Source organism: Triticum aestivum, chromosome 6D (assembly GCF_018294505.1).
Source record: "Triticum aestivum cultivar Chinese Spring chromosome 6D, IWGSC CS RefSeq v2.1, whole genome shotgun sequence".
NCBI lineage: Eukaryota > Viridiplantae > Streptophyta > Magnoliopsida > Poales > Poaceae > Triticum > Triticum aestivum.
Window position 1 is genome coordinate 2,907,731 of NC_057811.1, and position 16,377 is coordinate 2,924,107.

Sequence of the window (16,377 nt, forward strand, 5' to 3'; positions counted from 1 at the left end):
ACATATTCTACGAAGATCTTTATCGGTCGAACCATTATGACAACATGCGTAATTCCCTTTGTCTATTAGTATGTTACTTGCCCGAGATTCGATCGTCGGTATCTTCATACCTAGTTCAATCTCGTTACCGGCAAGTATCTTTACTCGTTCCGTAATACATCACCTCGTGACTAACTCCTTAGTCATTTGCTTGCAAGCTTATGATGTGTATTACCGAGAGGGCCCAGAGATACCTCTCCGATACTCGGAGTGACAAATCCTAATCTCGATCTATGCCAACTCAACAAACACCTTCAGAGATACCTGTAGAGCATCTTTATGATCACCCAGTTACGTTGTGACGTTTGATAGCACACAAGGTATTCCTTCGGTATTCAGGAGTTGCATAATCTCATAGTCGAAGGAATATGTATTTGTCATGAAGAAAGCAATAGTAATAAACTGAAAGATCAATATGCTAAGCTAACGGATGGGTTTTTCCATCACATCATTCTCCTAATGATGTGATCCCGTTATCAAATGACAACACATGTCTATGGTTAGGAAACCATAACCATCTTTGATCAACGAGCTAGTCTAGTAGAGGCTTACTAGGGACACGGTATTTGTTTATGTATGCACATATGTATTTAAGTTTCCGATCAATCCAATTCTAGCATGAATAATAAGCCTTTATCATGATTTAGGAAATATAATAATAACCATTTTATTATTACCTCTAGGGCATATTTCCATCAGTAGTGATGATAGAAAGTCAACTGGAGGGTTCGCAGTTTTCTTTGGATCTAATCTTATTTCTTGGAGTGCCAGAAAACAAGCAACAATGTCAAGGTCAAGTACAGAAGATGAATACAAGTCCCTGGCAAATGCTACTGCTGAGATCATTTGGTTGGAATCTTTGCTTGCAAAATTGGTAATAAAGCAACAACGCATTTCATGCTTATGGTGTGATAACTTGGATGCTACCTATCTATCTGCTAACCCTGTCTTTCATGCTAGGACAAAGCACATTGAAATAGACTATCACTTTGTACAAGAAAGGGTTGCAGACAAGAAGTTGGATATACGCTTCATTCCTTCCAAAGATCAAGTTGCAGATGGTTTCACTAAAGCCTTGCCAGTCAAGCCATTTGAAGCATTCAGGAACAATCTTAATTTAGGATAGTTGAGATTAAGGAGGTGTTAGACATATAGATATATTCTGTTTTAATCTCAAACTCAAAGTCTATCTCGATTTCTCTCCCGTAACCATCTCGATCTCTCTCTCCTGTAACAGACTGTATCCTAGCGATCGGTCCTTCTTGTACGCCACGTCAAGGGGCTGTTCCTGCCTCAAATCATATATAGACGTGGCTCCTCCAAGGAGGAGTAGGAACGCTTCCACAAATTCTTGCAGTACCTAGACATATTTCAGTGCATGTAATGAACTTAGAATAAGCAAATTGACGTTGAAACAGATGTATCTAGACGTTTTTACATGGGAGTACATTATTACTACCTCCGTCCCATATTAATTAATGTTGAAATGGATGTATCTAAACGCATTTGGGTGAACGTCAATTAATAAGGTATGGTACATACACAACCCATCCATTGTAAGTAAAAATATCATTAACCATGTAATGAACAAGCAAATTACGACCATTTCTATCATAACCGTGGCCCAAACAAACAAGGCCCAAAGTATGCTAGAAGCTTACTTAACCTTAGCGAAAGGTAAAGAATAAAAGAAGCGTGCTCTTCCCAGTTATCCTTTTGTGAGGCATGTTCTTCTACCTGACCTTTTGCTTTGTTGTCCTAGCCACTGACAAATGCATCTGTTCTTTGCCATCATAGTTCTGAGAATATATAAAGACCAGCTGCGTTCTTGGTCGTGGCAGTGACGCGCACGAAAGCATCGATCTTTGCCGTGCGCATATATGTCCTAGTGTACAGCAGCAGGGATTCTTTTATGCACCGTACGGTACGGGCGGATGATGTATGCACACCCTCAAACCAGAGAAAAAGCCCATGGCTTATTCCCAGGTGATTCTAATGATCTTTGTGGTAATGTGGTTGTGTTTGTTCTCAATCATGGTATAGTTCTAACGTAATAAATTGTATGATGACGAACCTTCCCATTACGCTGGACATGCAATGTCCCTTTGTTTTCCATCAAGTATGTGGTTTTGCATGTTGGCATCGTTGGATGACTCTCTTCTCAATCGAAACCTTAGAGGGCGCACGTTCGGTCTTTGTCGTGGCGTCGTGCAGTACCTCAGCCCTTCTCATAGGAAACCGGCATGAGCCTATTAATATGGACTAAAAGAGGGGCAATATGTACAAAAAGTCACATTTTTTTAAGGTAACATGGCAAGCTCTACAAACCCCAAGACCGCTTGTTTTGAAATAGGGCATTTTCAAAGCAGGATTTTATAACTAACATAGCTTGCAAAAACGTTTTACTTGTGAGACGGAGGGAGTAGTTCTCAAAATATTAAGTCCATCGTAGGATGGATGCTCTTCCTAGCCCCTTTGCTTGTCGATCGTCCAATTCTGAGAATAATTAAAGACCCAGGCACATGGAGAAGTTCCCCAAGGCTTTGTGCACACTGCACACAGGGAGCATCGACCCGTGCCTTGCCTCTTGCTCTGACTGAAATTCTGTCCCACATTGTGGCACACGCATGCCAAAACTAGCAGTATAAATACCACAAACATATCAGCACAATGCAAACACATGTGCCAGCCACCAGCGTCTTCCTGAGGAGGGGGCGGGGCTATGGTGCTGCTGTCGCCGGTGAGCCGGGCTGCCGGGGCAATGTACAACTCCAGCGCCCGGCCCGACATTATCATCAACAACGTCACGGTGTGCGCCACCCCGGCAGCCACGCTGGTGGCCAGCTTCACTGTGTCCGCCGACATGCGGACCACCGAGCGGCTCATGGTCACCACCACGGTCCTCATGACCTTGCTCGGCACCGCCCTCTTCCTCCTTGGAGTTTCGGGACGCCTCTCGGGCCGGGGCCGTGGCCACTCTACCGCCACCCGCATCTTCTTCCGCGCCTCCTTCGCTCTCTTCCTCCCCTTCATGTCCTACATGTTCTCCCAGGTATGGTTTAAAATTTTGTTGAAGGAAAAAGAATTACCAAACCTTAGTGAAATGTACATTTTTTGAGAATTCTTTTGGGTTTTGATCTATCGATGTTCACTCAATTTTAATGGATTTTGACCGAATTTGTATTTGGTTTAAACTTGTTTGAATCTAGGACGAAATTTTGAGGTTGCATATATTTTGGTACTAGTATGAATTATTGAACTGTTGGAAACTTTGTTGAAATTTTAAACCTTGTTCATAGGCCAAGAGCAAGCCACCCGACACTGGCAACCAGCCCCGCGCGCAGCTCATTCTCCTCTGGATGATCCTCGTCGAGCTCCTCCGCAAGAAGGTCTACGCCATGGTTGCCCCCGCCACCGATGCCTTCGCGCGCGGCGTCGGCCGCTACAGCTTCTTTGATGCCGTCGAGGAGGCTGCACGCATGGCGTGGATTGGGTACCTCATCTACACCTACGTGCATGGCTTTGGCGTCAAGTCCTTCTTCATCATCCTCTGGATCTTCAGCGTCGTCAAGATGTGCAAGCGCTCCATGTGCATCTACCTTGCTAAGCGCTCCTTCGACCTCGCGAAGAACGCCGCCCTCATCTCCGGCTACATGGTGCAGCTCGTCAACGAGCATCGGCAATTGCTCCGCGACGACGAACAAGCAGTTGGCGCCGGTATCATGAGGGTTTGCAACTACGCGGTCATGGGAGAGAGACGGCTCAAGAGGGAGGTGACGCCCCATGGCTTCAAGATCCAAGAAAAAGAAATGAACAAAATTCTCCTTGTAGATGGAAGTCCAAATGGGAAGGAAGAGGCCAAAAAGTCCGAGCTGGTCCGGGTATGTAACATATGGGACCTCGCCAATAGTGACCCCATCTTCAGGTACAACTTGAGCAGGAAGCACAAGTTGGAGAACATTTGCCTTGCCGTCGCACTCTTCAAGCTGCTCCGACGAAAGATGGAGCACTTCCACATGGCAGAGGCAGACACCCGACAAGCACGCGATCTCGTCCTCCGGGGCCTCCTCGCCCTCGAGGGGCACGAGGACGAGGTTGCCAACGCTGAGAGGGCTTTCGAGGTGGTGGAACTAGAGCTGAGGTTTCTGGACGAGTACTACCAGGCCATCATCCCGTTGGCATTGTCCAAGCCGGGGCTATTCATAGCCAACTTTATCATCTCCATCGTCTTCATCTTTTTATACTGCATCACCGTGCTCCTCGTCACAGGCAATGGCCACATCTTCAAGGTGCTAGGCTCCCTCTTTCGGGGGCTCATCGGCCTGTCCATCGACATGGTGGTGCAGTACAAGTGCTTCGTCCACCAAGTGAACTTCCTCTTCGGCATGGTTTGCTCCTCCTCCGACCTCATCGTCACCTTCCTCCTCACGCTCACCCTTCTCGCCGTCGAGACATATGAATTCTTGCAGTACGTGATCTCCGACTGGTTCATCGTGTCCGTGATGTACAAGTATGCCCAAATGCCCATGCTCCGACGGCAGGGGCATCCCGGGCGGGTCGCCAAGGGCACCCTGTGGGCAAAGCACCGCTCCCATGCCGTCATCAAGGTCTACCAGGTCACCATGCTCAAGCTCCACCATCTCCACCCGCGCTGGGTGTGGATGCTCGTCTCCCGCCTTCTCAAGAGGCGCCTCGTCGGGCTCCCCGATGCCATCGTCACCGGTGACACCAAGGTGGCCATCGTCAAGGCGTTGAAGGACGTCCTCACCCCAAGCTGTGGCAGGCACTTCAGCAACGGCATGGCTACGTTGGAAAGGCAATGCTTCCTCAACCTCAAGTGGGCGTGCGACCCCAAGATGAGCACATCAACGATGATAGTGGTGTGGCACATCGCGACAGCCCTGTTTGAGACGAGGGACAAACAGAAGCACCCTCTCCCACCACACGGCCAGGCCGCCCTGACGTTGTCGAGGTACTGCGCATACTTGGTGGCCTACGAGCCGGGGCTCCTCCCGGACGATGAGGCATGGACGGAGAAGGTGTACAAGGACATCAAGGGGGAGCTCAACAGTTTCTTCCAGAGCTGTTGCAATACTGGTGACCGCCGTGAGCGTCTGGTGAAGTTCGGTCAAGGAGAAGAGGACGAGGAGAAGTCGGCCATGGTGAAGGGTGTCAAGCTAGGGAAGCAATTGGAGATCACTACCAGTAGCGGTGGGGACTTGCTTGAGGACGAGAGAGTGTGGGGGATGCTACTCGAGTTCTGGGCGGAACTTCTCGTGTTCGTGGCGCGCAGGCCATCGACGGGCCCGGAGGCGCACGCCCTGGCGCTGAGCAACGGTGGCGAGTTCATCACCCACATCTGGGCCATGCTCACCCACGCCGGCGTGCATGTCCCCAAGAACCACCAGGATGATCAGGTTCCATCGTGCAACTGCAATCCAGTTTGATCACAGGCTCACGATCGTGCAACTGTTATTTATTTATGTTTTTTGAGTCATTTTTCTCTGATTTATACAAGTATTAGCTGGTTGGCGTAATAATACTGTAATGAGTCAGTTGGCATATAATCATGTAATGTTTTAGCACAAGACGAGTTGAGATGGCACAGTTGTGCTTGCAGATGTTTGTATCATATATCCAAAATATTTGATCTTGATGGAGACATAGTGATTTTAATCTGATGAAATCACAGAGCTACTCTATGTGTAATCACAATGCATCTTGGAACATATCCGAAAACTGAGATCTGGGCAAGGTATCAACCGTATAACACTAGGCTGAGGTACTACCCAGCCCTGGTACTACCTCACTAGGCTGGGTTATCATCTACTCACCCAGCAAGCAAAGATATTCATTTAGGTCCTGTCCGGAATCTCTCCACTCCGCTCCAATATTTCTGACTCCACGAAGCTGTGGAGCTCGGTTTTAGCCGCTCTGTGAAAATGAGCTGCAGCCTGGTCCGCTCCGGGAGCGCAGTCGAGGGAGCGGGGAGGAACCAAACAGGCTCTTAATCTTGATGTAGCAGGTCATATGTAAAGGATGGACGATTTTCAAATCACGGTTTGGGTGCGAGCGGGGCATTGCTTTCAAGTCACGGTCATATGTAAAGGTGGTTACGATCATAGCAGCCGTCCATTGCTCCTGTGGTTCAATAATCACTGGCTAACATAGTGATCAGTGCGCTTGTGTTCCAGTTATGCCAACATTCTTTCTGCCCAACAGCCCAAGGGCGGCCAAACAAGTGGTTATGAAGGCAATGAATACCTTCACGAAGACCCGGTTCAAGGGTTGCCGGACTCGATCGAGGAATTAATCGTCGTCAAGGGTTGCACTTGGCGTGCTAGCTAGACGTTAGGGCAACAACGATCAACCATCTTGGAGGCAACGGCCATGCAGCTAGCGCACCTCATCACGCCATGGTTGCAACTCCACGGAGGCCTTGACACACGAGTAGCTCTCTGCAATGCATGCACACATTTCGCTCATTCCATAGCCATAGGGATGAAGGTGACATGGAGAACATGGGCTCATCTTCCGTCCAACACGTGTTGTGCGCTCAGGTCAGGTGTCCTCCCGCGGGGATGAAGACGAGCTTTGATGTGCGTGGAAGGCTGAGTCATGCCAAGGGCGACCGTGCCGCGCAATGCCCAATCGGAGTCCGTCGTGGTGGTAGATGAGGTCTCGGTGGCCGGCCGGCCGGCCGTCTGCACCACCTGCTCTGTCTCCGTGGACTCTAACTCTACCGTGTACGGGGGACCCCCAGAGGCCTGAATGGGGCGACACAAGACGGCTGCGGAAATGTTGGTGGTGGGATTTCTCGGTAAACCTATTGCGCACAGCTGGGTACTCTTTGAGGGAGTACCGTATGTAAGAGTCACTTTTGGTGCGCTGAGAATGTAACACTTAGTGCACTCTCAGTTGCTGTCATGTGTCGCATGTTAGATGCTCCCTTGAATTTTTTATATTTATTTATCCGTATGCGTTCTCGGAGTTTAGATGGTTTTTTCAGGGTTTTTTGGCTTTTCTGTTTTTTTCTCAGTTTTCTTAGGTTTCGAAAGAAAAAGAAAAAATTGCACGAAAAAATAAGTTATTTTTCTTCCACGAGACACACAGATTTACTTCTCGTGGGGGCACAGGTTCGCTTCCGCGAGAGGCACAGCTGTGTCTCTCAGAAAAGGAAAAAAATATTATTTTTTTCTGTCGTGAGAGGCACAAATGCACGGAAATGTTTCTTTTTCTCCCACGAGAGGCACATATTTGATTCCTGCGGGGCACATGTTTGCTTTTGTGAGTGCCTCTCGAAAAGGGGAAAACACTTTTTTGTGATTCCCGCGGGGCACATGATTTGGACGCATGATTTAAAAGATAAAATATTTTGAATAAACGTACAAAAAACAGTAAATTCCCAGTTTGCGACAAGTGGCGCATATCCAGTGTGCCACTTGTCATAACCTAGGAAGGTGGGAGTGACTTTTGCAGAGTTACCCCTTAAATAGTGATTTTGAGATTTAGTACATTCACACACCCAACGAGACCACGTGAGTGGGCTTCTCATAATCAGATGTACACGAGCTCCCTAAAAAAGTGTACACTAGCTGTTTGGATCGAACTCACGACCTCCTCTCATGTCCCACCTCGCTCCTTTAGATATAATCCAAGCAGTTCATATATGTAAGCTGTTTAGAGGATCAACAAGGGTACCGAAGAGAAGGAAGCAAAGAAGAATTAACCCAGCGCAAAGGAAGCGAAGAAGCCCAGATTTACCGAGAATCGAAAGGAGCAACTGACTACACGTCGACGGGCTAACGTGCTATACTCAACCGCGGCGGGCCGCATGCGGGGGTGGGAGAGGAAAGGAAGGCACAGAGGGCGGCGGCGCCGGTGCTCCCTCCGGCGACGCGATGGACTTCGGCGAGACGAGCAGGCTCCTCCCGGTGCACACGCAACATCAGCAAGCCAAGAGCATCCCGCGTCCATGTGTTAATCCATGCACATGATGCATGTGGTCTGATGGATTTTAGCCAGGTTCACGCGCGCACACGACCGGCTCCAAAAGACCACGAGCACACGACCAGATCCCGGCAACTCCGCGACGCGGCAGATCAATCTGCTCCGACTCAAGCAACTCCATGACGCTACACACGACCGATACGGCCGGGACGACGACACACACGCACGGGCTCTGCATCGATCGACCATCCACCCGCCGGACCAGCAATTCCAAGCAGTTCGCTACGTTCACGTTCGGACTCCCTTCCTCGACAACCCTCCATCACCATGTCCGCTCGAGACGGCAAATAGGAGACCGGAGCATCATCTACGCGTCCTGCACGGACGCCGCGCGGGAGCAACGCAGGCCGGTGTGGAAAGCGATGCAATTCTTCACCGACTTCTCCAACGCGACGCGGAATCGACACTTGGTCGCCGCGAGGGATGCCTTCAAGCGACACATTGTCGTCCACGCGCCGCTGCGACGCCATCGCCGACACTTCATTGTCAATGTCTTCATCAACGTGGTCTTCATCACTATCATCGTCAACATACCACCACCACCTCGTCCACAAGATGGACATCTAGCTTCCTCTGACAGACTTTTCTGCAAGACGTGATCTCGACGACGGCAATGACCACGTCACGACGACGGCAACGACCGCGTCATCCATGATGGCACGACTGCATTGACGCCGCGTCACTATAGCGACAACCCCTACACGGCCACACGGTTCTGGCAAAACCGATGTGTGCTCGATGGGTTTTCCCCGGTCCTAGCAAAACCAGTGGACTCATCGCGGAGGACACCCTCTGACATCTGCAAGGTGCATCGTCCACGACGGTAGCTTCGTCATCAACAACATAGCGCAATTTTTTGCACCTCCGGCGATTGCGGCTACACCAACTACGACGAATTCTACACCGACCATGACTACTTCGACCACGGCTACATCACCATCGGCAACCTTGACATCCACCACATGACTACGTCTATAACAACATATCGGCAACAACTCCAGTCACCAGCGTCCGCGTCACACCGTCGTCAACGCCATTCCCGCTGTGACTGCAGGAGCTAAAGAATTGAGGAGAGGCAAGGGAGGCACCAGAAGGGGATGCAGTCACCGCTCTAGGTGCCGACCGATCAGGGACACAGTTGATGATGGTGCAATGGAGAAGACGACATGAGCACAAGACTTTAAATTTCAGTCGAAATCGTCCGCTTAACTCCCGCTACGACTGAGGGGGAATGTTAGAAATACATACGTGTAGTTAGAGATAAGGAAAAATAAACATAGAATTAGTTTAAACATATTATGTCTTGTCTTGTACTCCAAGTCTCTCCCCTCACGATGTACTCTCTATATATATACCCCTACGAGGATCAGATCAATATAACAACAATATTAGTCATCCTACAATTTCTACACTGACGACAGCGCTTGGGCGCGAGCACGTCCTTCCCTGACGAAGGAATAGGAGGCGGCAGGCCATGCGGGGAGGGAGGGAAGGCACCAGGGCGGCGGCGCTGGTGTTGCTCCTCCAGCGAGATGAGCTGGTGGCGGGGTTGGGTGCGCTCGGGCGCGCGAGCTCGGGCTCCCAGGTACGCACCTAGCCGCGCCGTGGCTGGCGACGAGTGGATAAGCTTTGAAGTGGCAGCCGCTTGACATGGCGATAGATAAATAGAACGCGGCTGCTCGCTTGAAGTACACGTGACTGTACGTGGCGTCAACTGGACCCCAACGAGTGGGCATATATTTTTAAATTCTTTTCTTTATCGTGGTTAGCTCTAGAGCATCTACACGATTGTCTAATTTCGATCTGAAACATTTGTGGACACGTCTGTTTTGAGTCTTCATTTGTGCATGCATGCAATCATGTTTCTTACTTTGTTTTCGAATTGTCCGGTCAATTGCATGTGATTGATGGGATGGAGAGAGGGAAAAGAAAGAGAAAAGATGATCTGGTGTGGACTAGCTTACTGAGTTAGGTATGTGTGGTATTTATTTTCTCTCGTTGCAACATACGGATATTTGTGCTAGTATGTATAAAAGAGGCATGTCCCTAGGTATTTTTGAGGTGCTAGCAGCTACTGTGATTGTAGGAAAGGCTCAATTAATCAGAAGAATGGACAACAACCGCGTCACTCCGAAACCCAATTGGCATTCATTGCTTTTGTTGGTTTAATTTTCTGTGGAGTTGGAACGTTTCCACGATATTATAGTGAACTTTTTGTGTTTTGGCGACATGCACTTCTAGGGTATCGTCCCTAGCCCAAGCACGTTCATCGCCACGGCTTTTCATTTTTTTGATGGGCGACTTAGGGAGCTTTCAGAAACATTTATTATTTATCAATTTTTATGGAGGTGAATGAGTAGCAGTAGCACTGCTCCAACACAATTGCACTCTCTTTACTGAAGTGTTGATCGATACCATGGAGAAGATGTCTTCAAAAGATTTTACTGTAATTCTTAGTTGTGTGACTTACTTTGTATTATCTTGCATCTTGGATCTAAAGCAATGTAGCAATGATGGTTGTGATTATTAGTCAAGTTATACTCCCTCCGTCCCATAATATAAAAGTGTTTTTGATAACGCTTTTATATTATGGGACGCAGGGAGTAGGTGTTTAATAAAAACAAAAAACTATATAGAAAAAAGCATCGGCAAAGAAAAATCGAATGAAACAAACGGCATGCCATCAGCTGGTCAAGAAATAGTTATTTCTCAATCAGCTGGGGGTTGCAGGCGCTCTCTTATTTATTTGATAAGATGCCATTTGCCTTCTTCCAAGCAAAAGCAAGGTTGGTTGCTGGTGGTCGGTCGCTCTCTCGCAACCTTAGTCCGACTCTTGCCTTTCTTCCCTTTTCTTTATATATAATTAAACCCTTTTTTTGCGGGTAATATATAATTAAACCCTTGATTGATTCAACACAATATGCGAGGGAGGCTTGCCTTCCTTAGCCCGATCTCCTCCAAGCTAGGCAGCCAAGTCAAGTGAGGTTGTCCGTCTCTCGCTAGCCCGATCTCTTCCTCCTTCCTTCCCTCTCGTCTGTTTCATTGTTTGATCCGTCGAGTGCCCTTGTTCTTTCTCCCAACCTTGCCACGCAGGCTAATCAAGGCATGGCGAGCAACAAGGATGCCGAGCTCGAGACACCACTTCTCATGCCGGAGGAGGAGGAAGGAGGACCAACGGCCCCATTACTGGAACAAGGATCACCGGAGCCGACACCACGTCCACGGCTCCCGCCACCCAAGTTTGGGGAGCTCATCACGGTGTTGAGCATCGACGGCGGCGGGATACACGGGCTCATCCCCACGGTCGTCCTCAAATGCCTTGAGGAAAAGCTCCAGGTAAGTCAACCACGGCTCTCTTGAAATGTTATGTTATGTTGTTCGACGAAGTAAGCCGATCCATCTCTGTTGATGTGATTAGGCAATTGACGGGGAAGATGCCCGGATAGCGGACTACTTTGACGTGATCGCCGGCATGAGCGCGGGCGCGATCATCGTGACAATGTTGGCGGCGCCAAACACGAACAACCGGACAAAGTACACCCCTCAGGAAATCCAGGATTTCTATGTCAAGAACGGACCTAATATGTTCCCTTCCAAGAGGTAGGTATTCGAGAAACTAAGTTGTCATCTTCGTCGGTAGACAATGTGTAATTAATTCTCACTGTTTGTTTCACATTCACAGGTGGTGGCGGTGGCCGCTGGACCTGCTAAGCGCGTCGTGGGGGCCCAAGTACGACGTCACGTTCCTGCAGAAAAACAAGACCAAGGAAGTCACGGGTGAGCACACCCTGAGCAAGCTCGCGGCGCCTACGTTCGACGCCAATATTCTCGAGCCTCTCATCTTCTCCTCGTTCCAGGATGCCGTGCAAAACCTAGTTGAAGAGGCCGGACCAGACCTGCCGGATGTCTGCATTGGCCCGCCGTCGACGGCCACGCCAACCTACTTCCCGGCGCACTACTTCGATATCTGGGTCAGTGACATGGAGCAGTCGAAATACCACCTCATCGACGGCGGCAACAACCCCACAATGGCTGCCATATCCAAGATCACGAGGGAGCAGCTTCTCATGAATCCGGCGTTCCACCCCAGCGGCGTGGATTATATGAAATACCTGGTCATCTCTGTAGGCGCAGGGTGTGCAGTGCACGAAAATGTGCCGGCCAAGCGGGGCGCCTTCAACTGGTTTCACAGCAGGCGCAATAGCCACAGCCCGGTCACCGACACATCCTCGCACGCCAGCGCCGTGTTGGCTGACTGGCGAGTTCGCATGCTCTTACACAATGGCAACTGCGTGCGGAAGCAGAACTACCTCTACATCCAGGCTCTGGTACGCACATGCATATGTACAAGTGATCAACCACACCTTCTCCTCCATGGCGTTTAAGTAGTTTCTTATGTCCATATATATATGTTGTAGTCCCTACAAACTAAAACATGTGTACGTATGTAGGCACCATTGCTCGGGGAGGCCATTTTGCCAATGGACAACGCGACGTCGAAGAACATGGCTGACCTGCTCGACATTGGCTACAAGTTGCTGGCCGAGAAGGTGGCTATGGTGGACTTGACCACGGGGAAGTACGAGACCGTCGAGGATGAGAATGCACCCACCAATGATGCAGAGCTCCAGCGCTTCTCTGAGCTTCTAGTCGTCGAGCGCCATCTGCGCCTTAAGGAACAACAACGACAACGACAAGAAGAAGAACAGAACGGGGTTCATTTGCTTAACATTATTGAATAATCAATAATATATGGGTGTATGTATCAATCATTGCAAAGACTGAGGGTTGATTTCCCTCTTACATTGGCGTCAATCCACCGATTCCTGACCCTTATCATGGAATCTAGATCGTTGACCCAACGAACCAAGCAACAGTTTGTTATGACTCGATTAGGAGAAGTAAACTAGTATGAGAAGATCAGAAGGAAACATATTTTTTTGTCCCAACAAGGGGACATGGACGAGGGGTGCGTGAGGAGACCCTATTGCCCTCTCAGCTTCGGTGGCCACCGTGGATGTGGAGTGGACGGCGCAGCTAAGGGCGCCGTTCCTCCTCCGGTGGCCAACCTCCCATATCATGCAACCACAAGTATGATTGGGTGTTGCTAATTGATCTTATCATATGATCATTGTGTTCGCTCGTTTGCAACGCACGGACACATTTGCTAGTTATCAATAATTTATAGTTGCACGTATCGATCATTGCAAAGACCGAGGGTTGGTTTCCCTCTTACATTAACAAGCAGCTTAGCTACTATCCTATTTACAATACTAGCTAGCTCATTGCAGACGTCAGTCAAGATGTATCATTGACCGGCATGCGAGGAGGACGTCCGGCCAGCACTGACACGGGGTCAATATCCTTTTTTTGTAAGATTAAGAGTCGGGATGATAGTGAACAATGATGCGAATGGTACCAAAATAGATTGATGAGGACAATTAATATCTCACTTTTCTTAAGACGGCACAACATTGTCTTATTATAGACGAGGTCCTAGAGTGTTTCGACACGGCATGACACGTTTTGCCTCTGACGATTCAGGCGGCGACTCACGGTGGCCGGCATGGTACGTGTCGGACCTAAAGGCGGCGGGCGAGCTTGCATACCACCGTGGGATGGTGGTGCCCCCGCTTCCGACGCGAGACTCCCACTCGTTGAAGAGCGAGGATGTGTGGTGGACACATGGGCCGGTTGAGGGGAGCAGCTGGTTCAGGTGCTTCGGTCACGTTTCCCTGCCACGTTGCACGTCTCGAGGAAGCGGATGGGTTCGCCATGACAAGCACCTTGAAGGCCGCGCATGGTGGACTCGTCGGGCGTCGGGGATTTACTTTGGGTGGTTGGCGGGGTGAGTTAATTCGCTTGCGCTCCATCTTCAACTTCCCCCCCCCCACCCCACCTTGGCCAATGCGACCAAGTGCGGCGATGGTGCTGATCGAGGAGTAGTAGCTGAGGAGGTTCGCGGGCGGCGATGCGCGGAGATGCACCCTGGTTCAGCACCAGGGCGGAGATGAGCGCGGAAGTGCAGGCGATTCACGACATCTTGACGAAGGCGGAGGAGGAGGCGTTGTTTGGGCGAGCAAGGTGCAAGCACTCTCTGGAGGTGCTTCTGTGGGCGATGGATCAGGCTGATTCACCGGTGAGGGCGACGACGCAGTGGTGGGCGGCGTACATTTCGTTCGACACCCCCCCCCCCCGACCCCTGCGGTGCGGGTGACAGTGCTCAGAATTCATGAGGTGGTCCTCGCCCCCCTTGCGTTTGGATCAGCGCTAGCTCCGATCGTGATTCAAGAAGAGGCGGGGACTACGAGCAGCTGGGGACGTCGCGGCAGCCGCCTCGACAGTCTGCTCGTCTGGCACCTCCGACACTGACTCCCTCAACTCTCTGCTCCGCACGCCTCGCCGGGGACAATGCCCGAATTCTGAGCTAGCTAGCAACTGCTTATGGATGTTGGTGATACGTCTCCAATATCTATAATTGTTTATTGTTTCATGGTATTATATTATCAAACCTGTATACTTTATATGTCATTTTATATCATTTTTTAGAACTAACATGTTAACCCAGTGCCTAGTGCCAGTTGTTGTTTTCTGCATGTTTTTGGTCCACCAGGTCACCATCCTCAAGCTCCACCCGCGTCGGGTGTGGAGGCTCGTCTCCCACCTTTTCAAGAGGCACCTCGTCAGGCTCCCCGATGCCATCATCACTAGTAAGGCCAAGGAGGCCATCGTCAAGGCGTTGAAGGACGTCCTCACCCCCAAGCTGTGGCAGACACTTCAAAATGTTTCCAATCTCATGACCATTTTAAAATTCATAAACAATTTCCAGTCTCATGACCGTTTACAAATAACCTTTATCAATCTCATGACCATTTTAAAATTCATATCATGAACAATTTTCGGAAGCACGCCCTAAATGGGCCGGCTAATAATCTTGGAGGTTCTTGTAAACCAGTTCTTGCCCATGTTTTTTATTTTCAAAAATATTATGTATACATATATTCCAAAAACCCAATGTACTTAATTTTTATAAAAAATTATTCGACAAGAATTAGAAAAATGTTAATGTAGTCTAAATTTTGTTAGTGTATTTAAAAAAAATAGTGATAGCATTAGAAAATGTCCATGACATTTAAAAAATACTCACGTGATCCAAAACAATTACGTGAAATTTTGGGAAAATGTTTCACAATGTAAATAATGTTCATGTAATTATAAAAATATTTCATGCAAATAAAAAAAATCTAAGTTGCATTTCAAAATAAGTTCATATGTTTTAAAACTTTGTTTCTGGATTTTTAAATATTTTTACATAAATATTTTCATATTTAAATAAATATTTCATATAATTCAAAAAATATATTCGAATAATTATTTGAAAATTTCTGAAATGTATTCGAAAAAATGTCAGAAATCATGTATTTGGAATTGTTAATCGTGAATTTTGAAATGTTAAACATGCATAAAAAAATGTTTATTTTTATTTGACAAATGTATACAATGTGTTTGAAAAAAAGTAGACATCAAAACATATATGTGAAAAAATGTTAATCATGTATTTGAAAAAGGTTAAACAATATATAAAAAATTATTTATGTATAAAACATTATACAATATGTATGAAAAAAGTAGACACGTATTGAAAAAAAATAAGAAAGGAGAAAAATCCCAAAGTAAAAAATGCCCTGATGAAAACTGAAGAAAGAAACAAAGAAAAACTGTAACATCCCAAATTGGAAGATCATCATAGCATATCATGTTTTATTGCATTTCGACAAATCGTCGATAAATCCTAAGCAACTCAAGCCCTTGGAGAGAGTTGGAGATTTTCTCGAATTTTCATATTTGATTTTCATCAAATAATAAGACGAGGATTTTGGTTTTAATTATTTTCTCTCCGGAAAAATATTTCAATTTTAAAAATAAACGAGAGGAGAAAATATGACTTCTCCAAAAAAATTGAAATACTGGAGGAAAAATGTTAAAATCATTTATTGGAATTTATTTGGATTTTATTTGCAATTTTTATTGCATTAAAAATATTGCATGTTTTCAAAATATTTCTTTTGATTTAAAAAAATGTTCACCCTATTCTAGATTTTCTAACAAGACGGGGAAAATTTATTTCATATTTTTCTGATGTTTATTTATTTTTCTGTGAATTATTTTCCACGGAACTTATTTAACAAAAAAACACGCCCGCGCGCCGACTGGGCCAAAGGCCCAGCCGACGGCCCGCCTCGCGCCTCTCCTCTTCCCGCACGGGAACGCCGCCGCCCGAGTCCGGCCGCCGTACGCCACCCGCCGGCCGACCCCTCCCCCAAGCCA

General features: G+C 47.8%; 1 pseudogene; it reads left to right on the forward strand.

Moving 5' to 3' along the window:
• Nucleotides 1-2,734: 2,734 nt before the first annotated feature.
• On the forward strand, nt 2,735-14,266 carry LOC123146431 (uncharacterized; annotated as a pseudogene).
• Nucleotides 14,267-16,377: the final 2,111 nt, after the last annotated feature.